The sequence below is a fragment of the Talpa occidentalis genome, unplaced genomic scaffold (genome assembly GCF_014898055.3).
Source record: "Talpa occidentalis isolate TD23 unplaced genomic scaffold, MPIMG_talOcc4v2.1 talOcc4.10, whole genome shotgun sequence".
NCBI lineage: Eukaryota > Metazoa > Chordata > Mammalia > Eulipotyphla > Talpidae > Talpa > Talpa occidentalis.
In genome coordinates this window covers 91,113,416-91,133,398 of record NW_023600993.1, presented here as the reverse complement: position 1 = coordinate 91,133,398, position 19,983 = coordinate 91,113,416, and the positions used below count along the sequence as shown (strand labels likewise).

Genomic DNA, 19,983 nt, shown 5'->3' with positions numbered 1-19,983 from the left:
TCAAATTGTGACAGCATCCGGGACCGAACAACAGTGGAATGAATGTGGGTGGGAGGCGGCAGCCAGGGAGAACACAGGTCTTGTCTAAAATTGTCACCCATGCCTAATAAAGCCGCATGTGACCCTCCCACAACAAAGCAATCCGTCTAAGAACAGGTCTGAGAGATACAGGCCTACCAGAGAGACATGCGGAAGAATGTCTACAGCAGGGCCTCCCTGGTGGCACAAGGGGTTAAGACACAACCTATGAAGCTACCTGCAGCCACTGCAGCACAAGTTCGATCCCTGGCCAGGGAGCTACCCACATGGCGCAGCAGACCTCTCCTGACTCGCCCGCTGCTCCCTTCAGCAGTGTATGTCCATTGATCTACCTGTTCTATTCCCTACTCTCTCTGGTGAATCCTCTCATCCCCACACCTCTGGCCTGTACCCCAGTTCTTGTATGCATAAATAAATAAATATTTTTATTTTAAAAAAAGAATGTCTATAGCAGCTTTATTTATAATAACCAGAAACTGTCCAAAAGCACTCCAGTAGGAGGATGGATAAATACACTGTGCTAAGCGTGGCATTCACACAAGACAATAGTCTTCAGCAATAAATATAATCAAACCAGCCACACTCTCAATAATATTACGCTGAGCAAAAGAAGCCAGAGAGAGCACATACTATATGAGGCCATTCTTGTGAACATCACAGTTCATGTCAATAAAGGAATGACCTGTTCTTGTTCTACAGAGACTGGAAATTAGTAGTCAAACACCCTTTGTATTCCAAAATAAGGTCTCAAATATTTTGTAATTTTTGTTTAAATTGTTAGGAGGCTTGGAGCTACCAGTTAATCCATCTTCCAATACACTGTTTGTTTTTTTTTTTAAGATTTGTTTGTTTATTTATACAAGCACTGGGTACAGTCAGAAGTGCGGGAGAGTGAGAGAATTCACCAGAGCCACGGCGGGGAACAGAACAGGCAGAACGATGAAACACACTGCTGAGGGGAGCAGCGGGCAGCAGGAGAGATGCCATGTGGGACCCTCGCCCGGAGGCCAGGATCGAACTGGCACTGCAGAGGCTGTGGGCAGCTTCCCAGCCCAGTGTTCAACCGCTGCGCCACCGGGGAGGACACTGTTTAATATAGCTCTGAATAAATGATGCAAGTTGTCAATGGATGAGTGATCAATTGCTCTATTTTTTTTTAATAAAGTTGCATAAACCAATGGGGAAAAAAATCTGATGACAGAGAGAGACTGGGGAGCGGGGGTGACTGAAAAGGGTCAGGAGGGAGGTTCCAGGGAGTAGAGGAGGAGACAGTGAACCACAGGCACTGCATAGAGTGCTCGAAAGCTCTGCTGACTGGGGAGCAGGATCTGTGAGAGCTCTGGGCGCACCTGCCTCACTAGCAATTCAATGCACGTTTCTGGCTCCCTCGTAAAAATAATACAATAAAAGCTGCCCACCGACCTCCTTCACACAACTCCAGGTCTGACTGCAAAAGTTAACATCCCACCTTGACAAGTGCCCTCTAGCATCTATCAGAAGTTTAGCCAAGAAGCCTTCTTATAAATATGCTGAGGATGCTATGGGGGGTGGGGGGAGGGGAGGGATTGGGGTCAAAATAAGGGGGTTGCAATTGTATGGGGAATATAAAAATAAAATTTTAAAAATTAATTAATTAATTAATTAATTAATATGCTGAGGATGGGCCTCCCTGGTTGGCGCAAGGGTTAAGACGCAACCTACGAAGCAATCCGCAGCCACTGAAGCACAAGTTCGATCCCCGGCTGGCCAGGGAGCAACCCACAGGCGCGGCAGACCTCTCCTGACTCGCCCGCTGCTCCCCTCAGCAGTGTATTTCGTCAGTCTGCCTGTTCTGTTCCCTGCTCTGTCTCTGGTGAATCCTCTCACCCCCCACACCTCTGGCCTGCACCCCAGCTCTTGTATGCATAAATATATAAATCTTTAAATAAATTAATTAATTAATATGTTGAGGCTCAGAAGCTGTGGCCTCACGCCCACACCACCCCTGGGCACCGCTGGAGAGTCCCAGGGGCAGCCTGCAGGCCCGCGCGGCCCACTGGGCACAGAACCCGCTCCCTCAACGGCCGGGAGGTGGCGCCCGCGGCCCGGCGCCCCTGGAGTCCGGCTCCTGCCTCAGACGGGCCCCGCCCACCCCCACCCCCGGCTGGAGCGTCACCCTCTTAGCCGTCCTGCTCCTCTCGCCCCTCTTCTGTTCTTCGGCCCCGGGCCGCCCGCCCCTCCGTATCCCAGGGACGGTGGTCCCCGCCCCCGGGCCAGTGGGCCAGGGCCGGCTCGGCCTTTCCCGTCCCTCCGCCCCGTTCCCCTCCCCCTCCGCGGTTCTCTCCCGCGAGTACAGAGGTGAGGGTGCGGCTGCTTGCACCCCGCAGCTAAGGTGATGAAGGGTCGTGGATACCCCGGAGCAGGGGCTCGGGTCAGCTTTGCAAACACCCGCCCGCGCGAGCCGCCGCTGCCCAGCCCCCGCGGCGCCACGTGGCGCTGCTGCCCGCCCCGCCCCCGCGCCCCGGCCTCCCCGTACGGGGACCCGGGCCTGCGGGGCTCTGGGCCTCCGCCCCAGCGCCGGGCCCAGGCCACCCCCCAAAGCAAGCTTTTATACAATAAAGGGATATGATCGCTGCACGTCTCAAACCTTCCAGGTGAACCCCTTCTTGGAAAACTTTCAGGCCCGGGGGTGACTGGGGTGCAACCAGGGGTCCGGCTCACTCCGGAAAATCACAGAAGCCCCAGGTTCCCCGAGACACCGCTTCAAAAAGCCAGTCCGGGAACCACACAGGCTGCTGCCCAGGAAGCTGTGTGCCTTCCCCGCCAGCGACCTGAACATCCCGCCTCTTTCCTTCTCCGTGCGTCGCCAGCCTGCCCTCATTACCTCACCGTGGCAGCCAAATAAGGCCCCGTGTAGGGGTCACAAGACTGTAGCATTTCCCTGAAGCTCATGTGTAAAAATCGTTTGTAAAGTTCTGTAGTCAGTTACGAGCAGACTCTGGAACCTGGCTCCTGAGTGGAGGGGGGAGGGGGGGCAGGTGGGCAGTGCCCCTCTAAGGTGAACACAGAACCCCAACTTCTCCACATACCAGACACTGAATTCGGACAGACAGGCACTAGTAGGGTGCCAGGGTGGCAACAGTGAGCGGGTAGGTCACTGGACCCTGCCCCTCACAGTGAACCCCACAGTCCTGTCCTGCCACCAGCCTTGTCACAGGTGGCTGAGAGGAACCTCACAAGCAGCCCACAGAGGGCAGAGAGGCGAGGAGTCCGCCTCAGGGGCCCCCCTACTGGACTGTGGCGTCAACACACCCTGGCGTCCAAACTGAAAGGCAGAGAAACCCACACACAGAAACACCTACTGTGTGCTGGGCCTGCAGGGACGGGCTGTCTGGACCTTCAGGTGCTGCTACCTCAACCGCAGCAGGAAGTAACTCATTTTCTGTTGGTTTGTGTCATCTTTTCCTCTTAGATTTTTTTCCTTCATTTTTATGAGAACATGCTCTATCGAGGAGGCAGAATCACTAACTACTCCCCGGTGCCCGCCTGTCCTCCTCGAGGCTTTGGGAAAGTCGGGAAAGAAATAAATAAATAACATCCGCTTCTTGATCTGTATGCACAGGAGAAACAGAACACCCTGTACTTTTCGAGCAGATAAAGGAGAAAAGAAAAAAGTGCTGGCTCAGCCAGGCAGGGAGGAGGAGCAGGCGAGGGGGGAGGCACAGGGCAGCAGACACTTGCCTTGTTGCTCCTGCTTCCATGGCAAAAGGGGAATGGCGCCTGGGGGCCCCGTGTCCCCAAGCCTGGTAGCTTCAAGAAATCGGGCCAGCCCTGGCATGAGTGTCCCAGCTCCATTCAAGATGCCCTGCTGCCTCCCCCACTCCTCCCGCCTGCAGCACCACCTCCCCCTGCGGCCCAGGGCCCACACCCCCCTGATGGAAACTGCCCGAGAAGCCAAAGTGGAGAGTAAGGCAGCAGCAGGAGAGGGAGAGAAAGAAGAAAGACTTCATGGTGGCGGCACCAGAGAAGGAGGCCAGAGGCTGGGGAGGGGCACCAGCAGCCAGGCCCGTGGCCCCTGCCGCTTCCTCACCCCCTTCTCCGAACTTCCTCACCAGTTCATTTTGTCACTTTTGGAAGTTTACCCTCCAAGAAGTGTTGCCTCTTCAGCACATAGCACAGGCATGTTTCAGCCCCCGTCACCAATATCTGACCCTGCTCAGGCCCTCTCAGAAATGCCCACAACTGAGCAGGGGGCACCTGGCACCTCTTGCACTTTCCTTGTAGTGGTTAAGACAGCTGGGGCATCGGGCACTCCCAAGGCTCAAAGCTGGAAGGTCCTCAGTGAAAGACCCTCCCTGATCCATCAGGTCAAGTCATGTCGACCCCACAGCTGGTAAAACTGTCACTATAGCCCCAACTTCACAGGTCTGCTCCCCCATCTGAACTGCACCCCTACTGAACTGCCAGGCCCACCTCAAGTGCCCTCAAAGACAAGCTTGGCCCAGGCCATTCATGGACCTGAAATAAAATCTAACAATTTACGAGAATCTGCTATGGAACAGGCCTGGGGGAGGTCTCAGCACAGTAGCCCTTGACCTCCCCACCACCCCAAGACCTAGCTGGCCTTTCTGGCTGTAAGTCTCATGCACCCCCCCCCACACACACACACAAACACACAAACATATATACATACACCAACTTCACCAAAGTCTTGGGTATCCCCAGTGGCCCACCTGCTGGCCTGTGAGAAACAGCCCCACCTCACACATGTCAGAGAAGCTGGCTCTGGGTTCTCTTAACATGTGCACACTTGTGCAGGTACTGTGGTTGTGCGGGCACTGTGGTTGTGCAGCTATGTGACTGCACAGCTATGCGGTGCTTAAGCCACCAGCAAGGCCTGCTCTGTGACACCCTCTCCTGCCCCACAAAACAGGGACATCTCACCCTAGGAAATACGGGTGCCTGTTAATCAGGAGTGAGGCTCCTATCCCACCATTACTGAGCAGGGCTGAGGGCCCAGGCTAGACTGGAGACACACACCCCCAACAAGAGCTCAGCCCAGCCCTTGGGTAGACCTGGGAGGGTCAGCGGCCCAGCTCAGCTCAGGAGGCACCCCGTCCTCCTCGGTGTCAGAGCCTGTCAGCTCAGCCAGCAATCAGCAGGTCACTCGCCTCCCCGACAGTGGCCACTACGACACAAGGATGCCACCAGGGGCCAGCTTCCCAGGTGACGACACCCTTCCAAAGTCGCCCCTCACTAGAAAAATGTCTACCCTCCTTGTTCCCCACAGAACACAGGCTGTTCCCAAATGTGTCTGTCTGCCTGTCCACACAAACTCACCCCAGGAAGAACAACCCTTTTGCAGGAGGAAAGTGGCCCAGGCAGTGAGTCCACCAGTTCCCCTCACCCCACAGGGCCAATCCAACCAGCACAAACACCCCACCGTGGGCCCTCCCTTTCCAACCTCCAGGTTTCTCCCCCATCCTGAGCCTGTTTGTTCATGTGAGCCCTGTCCAGGGCTCTGGGGACTTCAGCCTCCCCAGTCAACGCTGGGGACTTACAAGTGTCTCCTCCCAAGAGATACTCCTAGTGTTGAGGACAGCAGCCCTACCTCAGTTTCCCTGGAGGGACCCAGCTCTGTCTCAGGCTTCTAATAGAAGGGGAGGGAGAAGAGGGGAATCTGGGGGTGCTAGTCCAGGGGAATCTCTCTGGACAGGCTGGCAGGTCTGGGGAGGGATTTGGATTCTTGAGGGCCCCCCAGACAATGCAATTATTCTTCAAATGTTAAAAACGCCCAGAAATCCCAGACCAGCTGCTTTGCACTGAGGCCCAGACAAAGGGGCTCTGTGTCTGCGGGCCAGGCTCCTCCCACCCTCAACTCCAGGGAGGGACTGGACCTGAACTCCTCCCAGCCAGACCCTCCCCAGCCCTCCTCACTGGGGCCAGCCAGCCAGGAAGTGAAAGAGGCAGATCGCTGAGCCTGGCCTGGCCAGCCACAGGGTGGGGCGAGAGGGGTTGAGTGGGGCGGGGGCCAGGACAGCCTGGGAGCCTGAGACAAAGAGGAAGGGAGAGAGCACGGCCAGGCCCAGCTCAGTCTCTCCCTCACCAGGTGATCCTAGACCAGGTCTTCCCTTCTCTGGGTCCACCTGACAGTACCTCTGAACTTGCCCCGGGGACACAGCACCTGTACCCCTCCTCCTGGACACTGTGTAAGCCCCATCTGGTGCTCAACTGCCTCCTTTAACTTCAAGCTTTCCCAGTGGGCACAGGTACAGCTACCTGCTAGAGCTGCTAGAATTAAACGAGATAGCACAGGTAAAAAGTGTGGTTACCTGCCAAAGCCACCTCAGAGGAAAAGTAAAAGCAGGAAGATCCCCAAAGACACAAGAGTAGATGGGATCCAACTGTCTGAGGGCCCCAAGTTCCATTGTACTCATGGAAGAACCCCGGTCTTCATCTGAGCTCAGACCCCAACTTCTAACAGGGTTGGCCCCAACCCTAAGAGCAGACTGGTCGTTGACCCTGACATCAGTCAGACTGCGCACAGCCTGCTTGACTGACCCACAACCCTGACTCACCCTGACCCCCAATACTGACTCAGCCTGACCATCTAAGGGGTGGGGAGGATCAGAGACCAACCCCAAGAGGCTCATTAGCCAACCCCACGCTCATAAAATGGAGCAGGCGCAGGGACTCATTCTGCAGTGCCCTCCCACAGCAACGTTCTCTGACCCTCACAGGCCAACAAGGGGCTCTGGGGGGCCCCCCATCTTCCTTCTTGGCATTTACACTTCTCTTGAAGCACAATGAATATCCTTCTTGCCCACATTTCCCCACAAGCAGTTAAGTAATGTCCCTAAAAGCACAACTGTTAAAGGTGTTGTCTTTTCAGAAGAGAATTGAGGAGCTGTGCTACATGGGGACGGACAGCCCTGAATTTGCCATTTGGGGGTCACAGCCAAAGGCATGGCCCACACAGCACCGGTGGACCGGAAGAGGGCATGCTGCACAATTTATGTTCCCCTCGATGTCTGCAAGGCAGGCTAGACCTAGGTAGAGTGTTCCAGAACCCCAGCTCCCAGCTGCTGGCAGGGACTGGCCCTGAGACTAGGCTGGAAGCCTCACTGGGCACAGAGGAAGGGAAAGCAGACTGGTGAGGAGACTGAGACAGGGCAGGTCTTTCTGACGGGCACAAAACTCAGCTGGCAGCCTTGGTGAGTGTGCAGTGGAGAAACAAAAGTGGAGGTAGGCCAGGACCTGACCCTACCCTACCCTACCCTACCCTACCTGCCCTGCCCTACCCTACCCTACCCTACCCAGATCCCACCTTCAGCAAAAATGAGCGGACCGTGCTGAAGCCCAACAGATCCAGGACTGGTCATGAGCGCTTCAAAACAGCTCCAAGGAAACTTTCAATATCCAGGCCAGCCTTGCCAGCTTAGCTTCCGTCTCCAGCCCCAGCTCCTCACACCTCATGCCCTGCTCTCTCTCGTGTGTGTGTGTGTGTGTGTGTGTGTGTGAGAGAGAGAGAGAGAGAGAGAGAGAGAGAGAGACAGAGACAGAGACAGAGACAGAGACAGAGACAGAGACAGAGAGAGTTTGTGTGTGTTTGTGCGTCTGGCCAGGTAAGTAGTCTCCTCTCTGGAGGCAGGGCCACATTCTCCCCTTCAGAGCCCAGATCCTCATGCCTGCAGCCCAGAGAGGCCAGGCATCTGGCATGACTGCCACTTCTGGATGCTCCTGAAGAAATTTAAATTTGCCAGACAGCAGCCTCTGCCCCTAACCAGTGGGGTGTTGGGAGAGCCTACTAGCACTTGAGCCTCCGTTTCTCCATCTGTAAAATGGGAATAATCACCCCTCCCCTGAGTGGGACTAGTCCTGTCCCCAGACCCTACTAGCCGGCCTATGTCCCCAGCAAAGTCCCAAAGGCACAAGTTTCACTGCAGCTCTCTTTGACAGCCCTTAGGATAAGTCCCCATGGCCTCAATTCCCTCCCTCTGACACCTCAAGGCTAAACCACACTCTGGGAAGTCATCAAGCATGAATACTAACAGACCACAGCTGCTGACAGCTGTCCTGGTGACAATGCAGGTGTGAGACCGCCCTCGGTGATGGCAGGCGGGACCATGGGGAAGGCAGGTGGGAGAGAGGCTTGCTGTCACTCTCCTACAAGGGCTGACTCTGGAGAGAGAAAACCAACCTCAAGACTAAGGTAACAGCCCAGTTCTGAGGCACCCAAGTCACCATAGCCCCCTGGGGAACCAAAGGAAGTGACACGGCTCCCTCTCCTCTCTTTCCTCTTCTCCCCTCTCCCCTCCTCTCCGCTCTCTCTCACACTCACACAAACACAATCACAAAACCACACTTCATTATGCTCACTTGACAGTATCACTTGATGACCCAGCTTGATAAATAGAACCCTCCCCTGAGGACACCCGGGAGCACCATGGTTTCCTTACAGGGGTCAGAGGCTTGTTTTTCAATACCAGTGGCTTGAATCTGCACCACTTGGTGAGTGACCTGAGCCTTGGCTTTCCTATCGGCAGCCTGGGGATAAAGAGCACCTGCCTTCGAGGGCTAAGGGTGACAAGGCTCAGCCCTGAAACACTGTGGCAAGCATTCTGATATTTCCTACAGACCTGGTCTGCACACAAATGGGGTCACCGCAGGGAAGGCTGGGCCTAGAGACCAGACAGGTGGGGAAGTTAGCCGGTAGAGAGGTCACAGGCCCTCCTGCATGCTGACTACAGAGCATGACCTCCAGGCCTCAAAGACAACCACTGTACCCCACAGGAAACTATGGTCTGATGACAGGGGAGAGATAGAGGTAAGGAGGGAAGGACTCCCCACATGCTACAGGTGCTCCGACCTCCCAGAGAAGGGCTGTGAGGTTGCACGTGCTATAACAGGATGGTCACCAGCCTCTAAGGTGGCCCATAATGATCCTTGCCTCCTGGGGCACATGCTGCAGGAGGCCCCCTTCCCAGGCTAACCTGGGTAATTCATAGTATGTCATAGAAATGATGGAGGTTGGCTTCTGAAACCAAGTTGAAAACACATGGTGGCTTCTGCCTTGCTCGCTGGATCTGCCTCCTGCAGGGGAAGCCATACACCACATCATGGGGACACTCAAGCAACCCCACAGAGAGGCCGGAACTGAGGCCTCCTACCAACAGCCAAACCATGCACCAACCATGTGAGTCAACCACACTGGAAGCAAATCCCCCAGCCCCAGTCAAGCCTTCAGATGAACACAGCCCAGCCAGTCTCTGCAACCTCCCACAGGCCCTATGGCCAGAATCACTCAACTAAATGGCTCCCAAATTCTTGAGCCAAGAATGTGACAGCAACGGTCAGCAATTCTTTCCCTGGTTAAACCCCTCAGGGAGAATCCCAGATCCCTCTTCTCTGAAATGCTTGACCGGCGTACAATGGTCAAGCCTGATCCAGGTCCTGCAGCTTACAAGGCCCAGGAAATAGGATCTCCTTCCCAGTTGGTGCATTTGACTCCCCTGGAGATTTTTACAAAAGATTAAAACCCAGCCCCCACTGGTCATCTAAATCTGTCTCTTTGGGATGGGATCTGAGCATGGATATTTTTAAGGACCCTATATGATGCTGACATGTAGCCAAGGTTGAGCATGGAGAGCAGGTTCCAAATACAGAGGAGAGGAGACAGAGGAAGACCTGCCCAGAGACAGAGGAGGACGCAGGGAGAACAGCAAAGCTGGGCAGTGTCCAAGGCCGCTCCTCCACCCTCCAGCTTAGATTGAGGCTCTTTTTTTTTTTTTTTTTTAAGATTTATTTATTTATTTATGCGAGAACCAGGGTACAGGCCAGATGTGCGGGAGGGTGAGAGGATTCACCAGAGACAGAGCGGGGAACAGAACAGGCAGACTGACAAAATACACTGCTGAGAGGAATAGTGGGAGACACAGGAGAGGTCTGCCGCGCCATGTGGGACCCTCGCCAGCCGGCCGGGATCAAACCCGCACTACAGAGGCTGCGGACAGCTTCACAGCGCTGCGCTCAACTGCCTGTGCCACCAGGGGAGGCCCAGATTGAGGATCTTGCTTTATCTCCCTTCTCCTCTGCTGTCTGGCTCCCGAAGCCCTCTGTATTTCACACCTGTGATGCACCTCAAGCAAGACAGTCCAACCTCTGCCCATGGGGGCTGCTCCCTTACAAGGAACCCTTGTAAGGAACAAGGGAGCTGGGTGAGGTCTAGCTCTGAAGGCTGTTGGGGAAGACGCTGTTTCCTCATCTGTAAAATGGGAATTGCCATCACACCTGCTCTGGTCCCAGGCTCATGCTGAGAAGCTTTCAGAGCAATTTATATGTTCTGTCTCCCCTAAGATACAGCCTGCCTGGCACTGCACTGGCCCGTGGGGAGAATAGCAATGGATTAAACAGACAGGGCCATGGCCAGTGAAGCCGTAGGCACAGCCTGCAGCGATGGGGGTTGTGATGGAGCGTGCACTAGACAATGGAAGCAGCATGTAGTGGGTGCAGGGAGAGGGGTGGGAGATTTCCAGGAGACATGAGGAGTGAGCTAAAGTGGAGGGAACCATACCTGAAAGGCTCAGAGGTACTGCTGATGAGATCAACTCTCAGCTTTTCCCTCCCTCCCAGCCTCACGTCCAAACCCCTGGCCAGGCAGGTAGCCCCCTGACCACACTCACCTCACCTTCCTCTGCAACTGGAACAGCTGCCACCAGGCTCTAGGCTGGGGGTTCCCTAGGCCTTCCCCAGCCCACCTGAGCCTGGAGGGTACCCAGAGGATACAAGACTCAGCAGGCAGCGTCCCAACCCTCCAGAGACAGGGGAGGGATGGACAGGATGGTGACAGCCACTTGGCAAACGGTACAGCACAACAGGCCGAGCCCCAGGCAGCGTGAAGGCAGTGATGGACCTAGCGGGGCAGGGACCCTGGGGCAGGAAGGAGATGTCAGGGTTGCATCTTAAAGCTGGGGGACGGGGGTGCGCGGGGTGGGCACCCAGCAGCCACATTCCAGACTTAGGGTGTGGACAGTGGTGAAGAGACTAGAGACAAGCACGAATAAGGTATGAGAGAAAATGAGGTCCAAGGGGAGGGGGTAGGAGGAAGCAGGGAACATATTTTTTATTTGTGTGAAGTGTTTTGTCCTCACACCCACTAGGTTGGCTACTATTGAAAATATTAAGTGCTGGTGAGGCTGTGGAGAAATTGGCACCTTGGTGCCCTGCTGGTGGGAAATGTAAAATGGTGGAAAGCAGTATGCCAGCCCCTCAAAACATGAAAAGTAGAATAACCATAAGAGCCAGCAGTTCCTCTTCTCACTGCATACCTGGGAGAACTGAAAGCAGGAAGAGATTACTCAGGAGAGCCAATTGGTGGGAGCCACGCCATGTCCGTGGATGGATGGGTAAGCGAATTCTTAGAGACAGAAAGTACTAGAATAGCGGGTGACAGGGGCGGGGGGTGGGGAGCAGAATGGGGAGTTACTGTTTTCTGTTTTGCAAGATGACAAAAGCTGTGGAGGTGGATGGTGTGGACGCTGCGCAATCTGGCGACCACGCTTCATGCCGCAGCACGGAATGCTCACAATTGGTCAAGACAGTGAATGTTCTGTGGGGTGTTATTTCACCACAATAAAAACAGCAACAAAATGTTCAGGGAGTGCTACACAGTGCGAGACTCTGGCACCCAGCAATGGCCAGAAACCCTCCTGCAGGTCAGGGGTGACCCATGTCTCCAGGGAAAGAAAGTAGGGGAGCCAGGCTCAGCTGCTCCGTGTGGGGAAGTCAGGGTAGCCTCTCTGGTGAGATGACATGGGAGCAGAGGAAGTGACAGGCAGGAGGGCATCGAAGGGCCAAAGCACTAGGGTGACCTCTTGGGGACTTGCTGAATGACAGGATGTGGGGGGGGGCAAAAGCAGGGTGACAGGGATGACAGTCATGACACTGCCAGGACAAACCCTCAGGTACACAAATTCTGTCCATTTGTCAAGCCCCTTCCATTCCCCACAAGCCTGTGAGGCAGGAAAGATAAGACACTCAGGCCAAACAGCTTGGAGCAGGACCCGCAGGGGCCCAGCTGGCCTCATCCAGAGCCCGGCTCTCTGCTCAGAGCTATCAGCAGAGCTGGGAACACCTCTCAGGCTCCTGGACACCCTCGCCCTTCATGAGGCCTCACCTGCAGGACGGCCCTGGCCAGCCCCTGACTTGGTTAGTGTCCCCACTCAGAGACCCACCCCTTGTGCAGACAGGACCCTGGGGGCCTAGGAGGGGTGAGCTGGCAGAGGAGGTGGCGGCTTCCCCGCCGGTTTCTCCCCTCTCCCTGCCAGAAGCCACAGCCTCACAGTTCTGGGGTGAGGGAGGCCAGCCCAGTCAGCACTTTCCACTGACTCTTTCAAAACCACTGACAAGAACTGAAGCTTGGGAGACAAGTTCACGCGGGGGAGCAGTTCCCCCTTGCTGGCCCCTCGTGACTGCACAAAGCCAGTCTGTGCTCTGGCTCCAGCCTCCCAGGGAAGTGGGGGGGATCTTCCCACAGGCCCACCCTTTCTCCTGAGCCACCAGGTCCCCCTGCACTCAGCCCAGCCCAGGACCCTGCCCTTGTGCAGAGGAACATGGTAGCCCCCATGTCAAGAGCTGAGCAGTCCAAGGCTTGCTGAGTCCAGGCAGGGTTTGGGGGGGATGTGCTGCTCCATTGTTAACTCTTTCCCGGTAAAGCTTCCTCTCCCATGGCCCAGCTCAGCACAGCTTATCACGGAGCGAAGGTAACATGTATAATTACGAAATGAAAAAAGGAAAACATCCTCAAAAAATAATCCAACCACCAGAAAAATTCCACAGCAAACCTCGGTTTCTTGAGACCTTCCTGCGCCAGGCCCAGGCTGGGCACGCTCCATTCTCTGCATCACTGAATACTCACAACCCTCCTGAGGCCCATTTTACAGATGAGGAAACCGCCTCTGAGAGGTTCCCAGATGGGATGGAGGCTGCCAGGGGGAAAGGTGGGAAGAGCAGGGCTTGACCATACTGTTTCTCTCTTCCATCCAGCACTTGCCTGGTTCTCAGGCCCACGCTCAGCAGCCGGGGCAGCACTTCTGTCTCGCCCTTCCCCACACACTGACAGGGCAGACATTGTGCCAGGGACTTGGCTGGAGGCGGCCCAGAATGGCAGCTCACCTGACTGCACTGCCAAAACCTAGGGCTGTCACTGGGAGGCCACCTCCCACCTGGCCACATGTTAGTGGGGTGGCCTGCAGGTCTCCCCACCCCACGGGGCTGGCTTAAGGCTTGCCAGGAACACCACTAAGCCAGGTCCAGTCTTTGGCCAGTGGCTTTGTCCTCCATAAACAGAGACAGGAACGGGTGGTCTAATTGCTCTCACTCACACAAAAGGAAACATAAGAGCAACTAAGTCATAATTCCCTCTAGACAGTCACGTCCTCTCTCCCTGCCCCAATTTCCCCCTCCTGGGAACGTCAGGGTGTTTTATTAATAACTGTGCTATTCCAACAAGTCCAAACACAGGCTCTCCGAACACAAAGATCACCCATAAAGTTGAACCCTGAAGCGGGACCACCCCCTGCCCCCCACGCCCAGCAAGCACTGGAACCAGGATGAGAAGCCAATGGTGTTCATTTCAGAGTGCACATGTGGGCCCTGCGCCCATGACTGACTCCATAAAACACCTACGGAGTTAAGACGCTGAGCCTGGACAATAAACATATTCTTCAAGCGCTTTTGTTGAGTTCAAAGAGAGACTTAATAACTCACCAGCTTTTGAATCAAGAAACATCTGTTCTTGTAATCCTATCATCATTGTTATCGCTGCTTTTCGCTGAGCACTGTCTAGGGTTCGGGGCACAGTACAAAGGATTACACATGGGCTAGTTCTGTCATCCTCATGTCAATATGTCCACTTTACAGCGGGGGAAACTCAGGTTCAGAGAGGTTCCACAAGCTGCCACCTGGCATAATGCATCCCAGAAACTCACTCAGCAAGGTGCTGGGGCTGGGGCCTTACTCTTTAAAACCAAGTGAGTCAAATTCAGTGTCTTTTCTTGTGTTACCTTTTTAGGTTAACGCAGAAGTTTTGCACTAAGTGTATATGATTTTTTAAATTAATTTTCCAAAATAAGAGAATAAAACACATCTGTATGTTTAATACTGAAGGCCTCATGTAAAATTTTTTCCTAAGAATATCTGCCCATTGGTTGTCCTCAATGTCTCCAGATTGAATCTGAAAATCCAGCTGACTTGAGACCTAGGACCCAGGGGTCAGGAGTTGGGGGCACTGGGCTGTGCTAGGCTGGGCTGGCTTGGGGCAGGGGTCCGGATGTGGGCAGGGAAGCATGGTTGAAGGTTTGGGGACAAGCTCTGAGGGGCTTGGGATGAGGAAAAGACAATCAGATGTCTTGGAAGCTGAGTTTGAGAACCAGGTATGCCATTGGCTGGCACGGCCAGTGTCTCCATCTGTGCAATGGGATAACATCTCATGCCTCATGAGGCCATGGAGCATGGGTCTGCCAAGGCCTGCATTAAATTGGGAGTGAATGACTGTGTTCTTTGTTTTCTATTATCAAAACAACTCCATTCCAAGTACATCTTCCCCCAGTCTTAAATCGCACCTTCCTTAGCACTCTGCCCCAATGATCAAGTAGAGATAAAGGCATCTGGGCTGAGAGGGTAGGGGTCTAGGTAGGGGTCTACTTTTCTTCCTCCTTCATCCTCCTGGCTCCTGATTTAGAGAGAGCAGGGAAGGTCCTGGCTCAGCCTTCAGGAAGAAAGAGACAGGAGCAATGGAAAGAAAGGACAGGGGAGGGAGTGAAGCCGGGCTGAAGGTGCAGGCTCACTGAGCATCCTGGACCAGGCCACCCTGAGGCCGTGGTTACCACACTGCCACCAGCCAGTCCTCACAGCCCTTACAGTTCCAGCCCCTGGGTGGCTGTTTGAAATGCCACAGCCCATCTCCTCCACTTGAGCTGCTGAACCAAGAGTCCTCACACCTCAGAGGAAACAAGGTGTGGCAAGGACCAAGACAGGGTAGCCTCACTGACTGTCCCCACCAGCCACAGGGGAAGACAAGGAAGGGACATCCTGGAACTCCCAGTCTCGCCCTCTGTCACTTGAGATACCCCTTCCAGGAAGGGGTAGGGTGGCATTCCTAACCTTTTGGGAAAATGACTCAGAGCTCTGAGAATCAGAGGGTTAACAGTCCTATAAGCAGCTCAACCCAGCCCCCAGCTTCTCTGTGAAGGAGAAGGGAGTCCTGTACCCCAACCCCCTCATTGTACACCCCTGCCACATTTCTCACTAAAGCATGCTTGGCCACACCACTGCCCAGGCCAAAAGCTTTCCAGGGCTCTCCACAGCCTACTAAAGGCAGGTCCCCGACACCTCCTCCCTGCCCACACCCACCCAGACCAGGCCCACAGGGCCCAGCGTGGCTCATGAAATCTCCTCACTGCCCTTCATCCTCCCTCGCTGCCTGCCACATCTCCAGGAAGCCGGGCCTGGCTCCCCTCACACTTGCTCTTTCTTCTCCTCCATAGAAGTCCAATCAGGAGCCATCCCCACGGGAACCGGGGCCTCCCATGCTCTCTGCTGGTCCTTGCACCTCTCCAAACTGTCCCCTTCCCTAGGCCCCTCCTAGAAAGGCTTCCCACACCATGTCAATCACACTAAGAACAGCCAACAGGTATTCGAGGGTCACAACTCCCCTGTCCAGACATAACATCATCCCACAGTGCAAATGTGGAAACTGAGGCACAGTGAGGTTTTACTTCTTGCTCAGAGATGACACCCCACTCTCTGAGGTGAAAGGTTGGGAGACAGTTTGTAGGGCATGGAGATGGGGGTGGGGGGAGGGCAGGTGAGAGGTTCAGGGAAGGTCCTGCTAGAATCCCAAAGATCAGGGCCCGGCTGCCATCCAGTCTGGATCCCAGGACCCTTCCTCACCCACCCAGCAAAGCAGAGCTGTAACCACAAGAACCCTGGGCCTGTCCACATCGCCACTCCCTCCTGTTTTTCTACCTGTTGTCCACACAGTACCTGTCCCACCAAGCTCACCTCCCCCATGAAACTCTCTGTCCATCCTGCTTTCCCTCTCCGGTACCCACAGCCCACCCATTGCCCAAGTCTGCGGTCTCTTGTGGAGAAGCAACCTTCCGCAGCAGTCCTTCCCGGCAGGCTTTGCCTGGCCAGTGGGCCATTACTAGCAAATCATTAAAAAAAATGTACATGGTCAAATCAGTTTGGGAAAACTATTTCTACAGGGTTTGTCCAAATCTTTAATTCCCTTGAAAGCGTCCTGAGCCCCCACAGGATGGAGGAGTGAACTAGCCAGTTGCTACCCCTACTTGACCCTAAATTCTTGAGGTTTCTCAGACCTCTCTTTGAGAAATCACCCCTTCCAACACTCCGAACAGCCTGACACAGCAGAAGGCACACAGGTAGAGGTCAAAAAGGGGGGTAGGTGATTGGCTCAGCCCTGAAGTCCTTCAGGTGCAGTGTGGGACATCTGGGGGGCGCGACCTCGTAGCCCTCTTGGCACTGCACAGAGCTGCAGAATCTCTGCCTCAGTGTCCATCCACCTTCCTTTCGATGAGGTAACTGCCCATCCTCCTGCAGTCTCTGGAGGGGCCTCAAATGAGCAGTGCCCACAGATCCCACCCCTCCTGGCCTGCAGAGCGGGGAGAGCAGGAGACCTTAGAAGACCCCCCAAACACCAGTTCTTCCATACAAATTGTTCAATCTACTTCACCACTAGCATGAAGGTTTTAACATTAAACCCAAACTAAACTGTATGAAGCTGGCACTCTGACACACCACCAGGCTACCCACAACAAAGCCTGTGACCCTCCCCCGTGCGCCCCAGGGAGGGAACCAAAGCCCCTAATTTACAGGAAACTGAGACCTGGTGGGAGCAGACACTTACCTGCAATGACTCAGCCAGGGGCAGAGCCAAAGGAAGCATCAGGCCTCCCCACTTCCAGGCACAGAGGGGAGGCAGCCAGAGCGGGGATGAGACCCTGACAGCAGCTCATGTGACCATCAGCAGCAACTACAATGACTCATGCAGGCTGGGGGGAGGGCACCACACACGCTGGGGGTGATGGTTCAGCAGCTAGAGAGCCTGGGGGCTTTTAGGAGAACATGTCATGTCTGGGGCTGGAGTCAGCTGTTTCCCCAATCTCCTTCACTCCACCCCGACTGAAGGAAGGGTGCTCATTCCAGATTGGCTACCCACAGGGCTAGGCTCAACTGTGGGCAGAGATAAGGTGCCCTGCATGATGCCTGCATGTCAGCCTACCCTGGGGCAGTGGCCTAAGACACCCTCTCTCGGTCTTGGGAGCTGCTCACAGTCAGTTGCTCTGGGTATCTGGCCCGTGTTCCTACCCAGAGGCCTCTGACCCAGCCCCAGGTCCCAGCAGAGTAGCCCCCTGCATCACTCCCTCTCTACACATACCCCTACTACATATACTCCCTGCCAGCCCCAGACAGGCAGCCCCTACACCTCCCTCAACACAATCCATAGGAGCCATGAAAGTCCCCTGACCTTCTCCAGGTCCCACCTGACCTGTGCCCATCCCTGCATTTCTGCCTGGCCCCCAACTCACACTACACAGAGTTTGGCCCACACATCAGTAGCATCATACCACCAGAAGCCTGGTACAAATGCATAGTCTCAGGCCCCACCCCAGACCACTGAATAAGAACTGCATTGGCACAAGCTACCCAAGTGATCCAAGTGTATGCTAGAGCATGAGAAGCAATTTTATAAACCACTGCTCTAATCAAGTCATTGCATTCATGGCTTATAACCTTCAATGGCTCCCAGGGGCCTAGTCAATCAAATAAGGCTCAGCAGCTTGGCAGTCATGGGCTTCCCCAACTTGGCTTAAACCCACTTCTTTAAGCTTGAGCTACTCCTTCATCTAAGGAACGCCATCCCCTGATCTGTGGATAAAAGTCACCCAGGACTTCAGGACCCTCTAAAAGCACCACCTCCTCCAGGAAGCTGACCTGAATTACACCTCAATATATCACACCTGGTATGGCTTGTTCTTATCTCCTGGAGCATGGGGACCTTGTTATGTGTTCCCAGTGACTCAAGCACCAAATACCAACTAACACAACCCAGTGTCAGGGAATCTACCCTCAGCTCTTGCTCACTGGCTACTGGCGCTGCCACAGCTTTCACCTCGACTGAGCAGATAAGGACTTAGGCGGTGTGGACAAGCCTCCTTCACTCTCCCTGCCAGAGACAGGAACACCTCCAAAGAGCCAGGATTCTAGTGGATTCCAGCACAACATGCTTGCTCTGTGCCTCAGTTTCCCAAAATGCAGAAGAGAAGTCCACCAATTCTGCCTCCCTCTCTTCCTGGGGGATTGGCAGGATCTTCTGGAATAGAGGAGCATATGCCCTAAACTATGGGGCCCCGAATTTGGAACAGAAACCCCATCCCAGGCTGGCCAGCAAACCCTCACTCACCTGGCCAACCAGGCACCAGGGAGGCCAAGTCACCGGCCCAGAGGTGTCTTCATACCCAAACAGGAAAGCCTAGCAGGACAGGACACTCACACCCTCCTCCTGCTCCCTCCTTCCTGGCCCAGTTCCTCAGGGTTGGCACCCCACGGGAAGTCCTCACCCCTTTACACTGGAGCAGCAAGTAGGCTTTCAAGCATATACCCTCAGGGAGCTCCCGCCTTCCACAACCTCAGAGGAGCAAAGAAAAAAGTCTTTCCAATCCCTTCTTACAGGCAGACAAAAAAATAAAGACACAGACAACAGTGAAGTGGGTTAAGTTCCTGTCAGTTCCCACTTGTCCAGCTCTGCTCCCACAGTTCATACAACCTCACTCAGACCCCAACCAGGTCTCCTAAAGCCAAGTGTAAAGCTATACCTCAAACATTCTAGATGGAATCCAAAACAGGGCAGTGTATCTGCAGAGCCCCTATATGACCTCCCGGGGCCCCAAGGGGGTGGGGGAGATGAAAGAAAGGAGGCTGGGGTTTCATGAGGCAGATGAAGCAGGCAATGCTAAGCCCAGGCATTCTGATGGTGCCATCTCTAGCAGGGAGCCGTTTTTGTACTAGAAGCAGGTGACCTCCCAGGACTCTGAAATCAGAATGTGATTGATCCCCAAGTACCTGGCCGGGGCCCAGTGGCCCTCCTGGAAGAAAAGGTGGGGTACGAAGCCAAAAAACTCAGCTGCCCACTCTGAGCAAAGACCCCTTCCACCTTCCCAGGCCAGGCACCTCTGGGAGTCAGGAAAAATTAATCGCTTGTTAAGAAGCCTTCAGCTAGCATATATCTGAGAGAGGAGTAGGTTAGAGCATGGTCTCTAAAGCCAGGGTACCTGGGTTCAAATCCTTACTCTGTCACTACTGAGCTCTATGACTGTACTTCAGCCTTCCCATCAATTAAATGGAAATAAGACCTACCTTATAGAGCGATTAAGGGGATTTAAAGGGTTAATATTTGCAAAGTCCTCAGAACAGTGCCTGGCACCCAGTAAGTAAGCCAGGGACCTGGCCCAGCCTCTCAGTCTCTGCCTGATTTGCCCTACCTGGAATACCCACCTTGTTCCCACCTATCCCAGCACAAGGCCTTTCATAGGATGCCAGCCAGATCCTAGATCTGGAGCCCTAGACCCTAGTTCCAGCACTTACCTCACTGTGTTACCTTGGTCCACCACCGATTCCCCTGTCCAGGGCCCAACTCCCCTCCACCCCAGATCTGAGGTCCCCTGGCTCTCAGTCCTCCATTCTAAGGGCACCAGTCACACAATTCTTAACTGGTTGCTCTATGCAAATAAGAGAGCTGAGGGTGGAAGGACAGGGGTCACAGAGAGTTACCTAGTGCCAGTTTCTTCCTCCTCATCAACTTCCTGCCCCCCCCCATTCCCCACTGAGCCAGGCACCCGGCAGTTACCCAAAGGAGTAGGCTAAAATAAGTCACTGCCTGCC

General features: G+C 54.5%; 1 protein-coding gene across 8 annotated transcripts in view; it reads right to left on the bottom strand.

Moving 5' to 3' along the window:
- Positions 1 to 19,983, bottom strand: part of SMOX (spermine oxidase) — a 40,660-nt gene that overhangs the window by 12,099 nt on the left and 8,578 nt on the right. The window contains exon 2 of one of the 8 annotated variants that reach the window (XM_037498586.2): positions 16,949 to 17,153. The exons of 5 other annotated variants lie outside the window; for them this stretch is intronic. The gene's annotated coding sequence lies outside the window, so the exon portion shown is untranslated. Of the gene's footprint in view, positions 1 to 2,665; positions 3,864 to 5,629; positions 7,253 to 16,948; positions 17,154 to 19,983 lie in introns of those variants that run through there. 2 more of the 8 variants (XM_037498604.2, XM_037498595.2) reach the window with 2 other exon arrangements.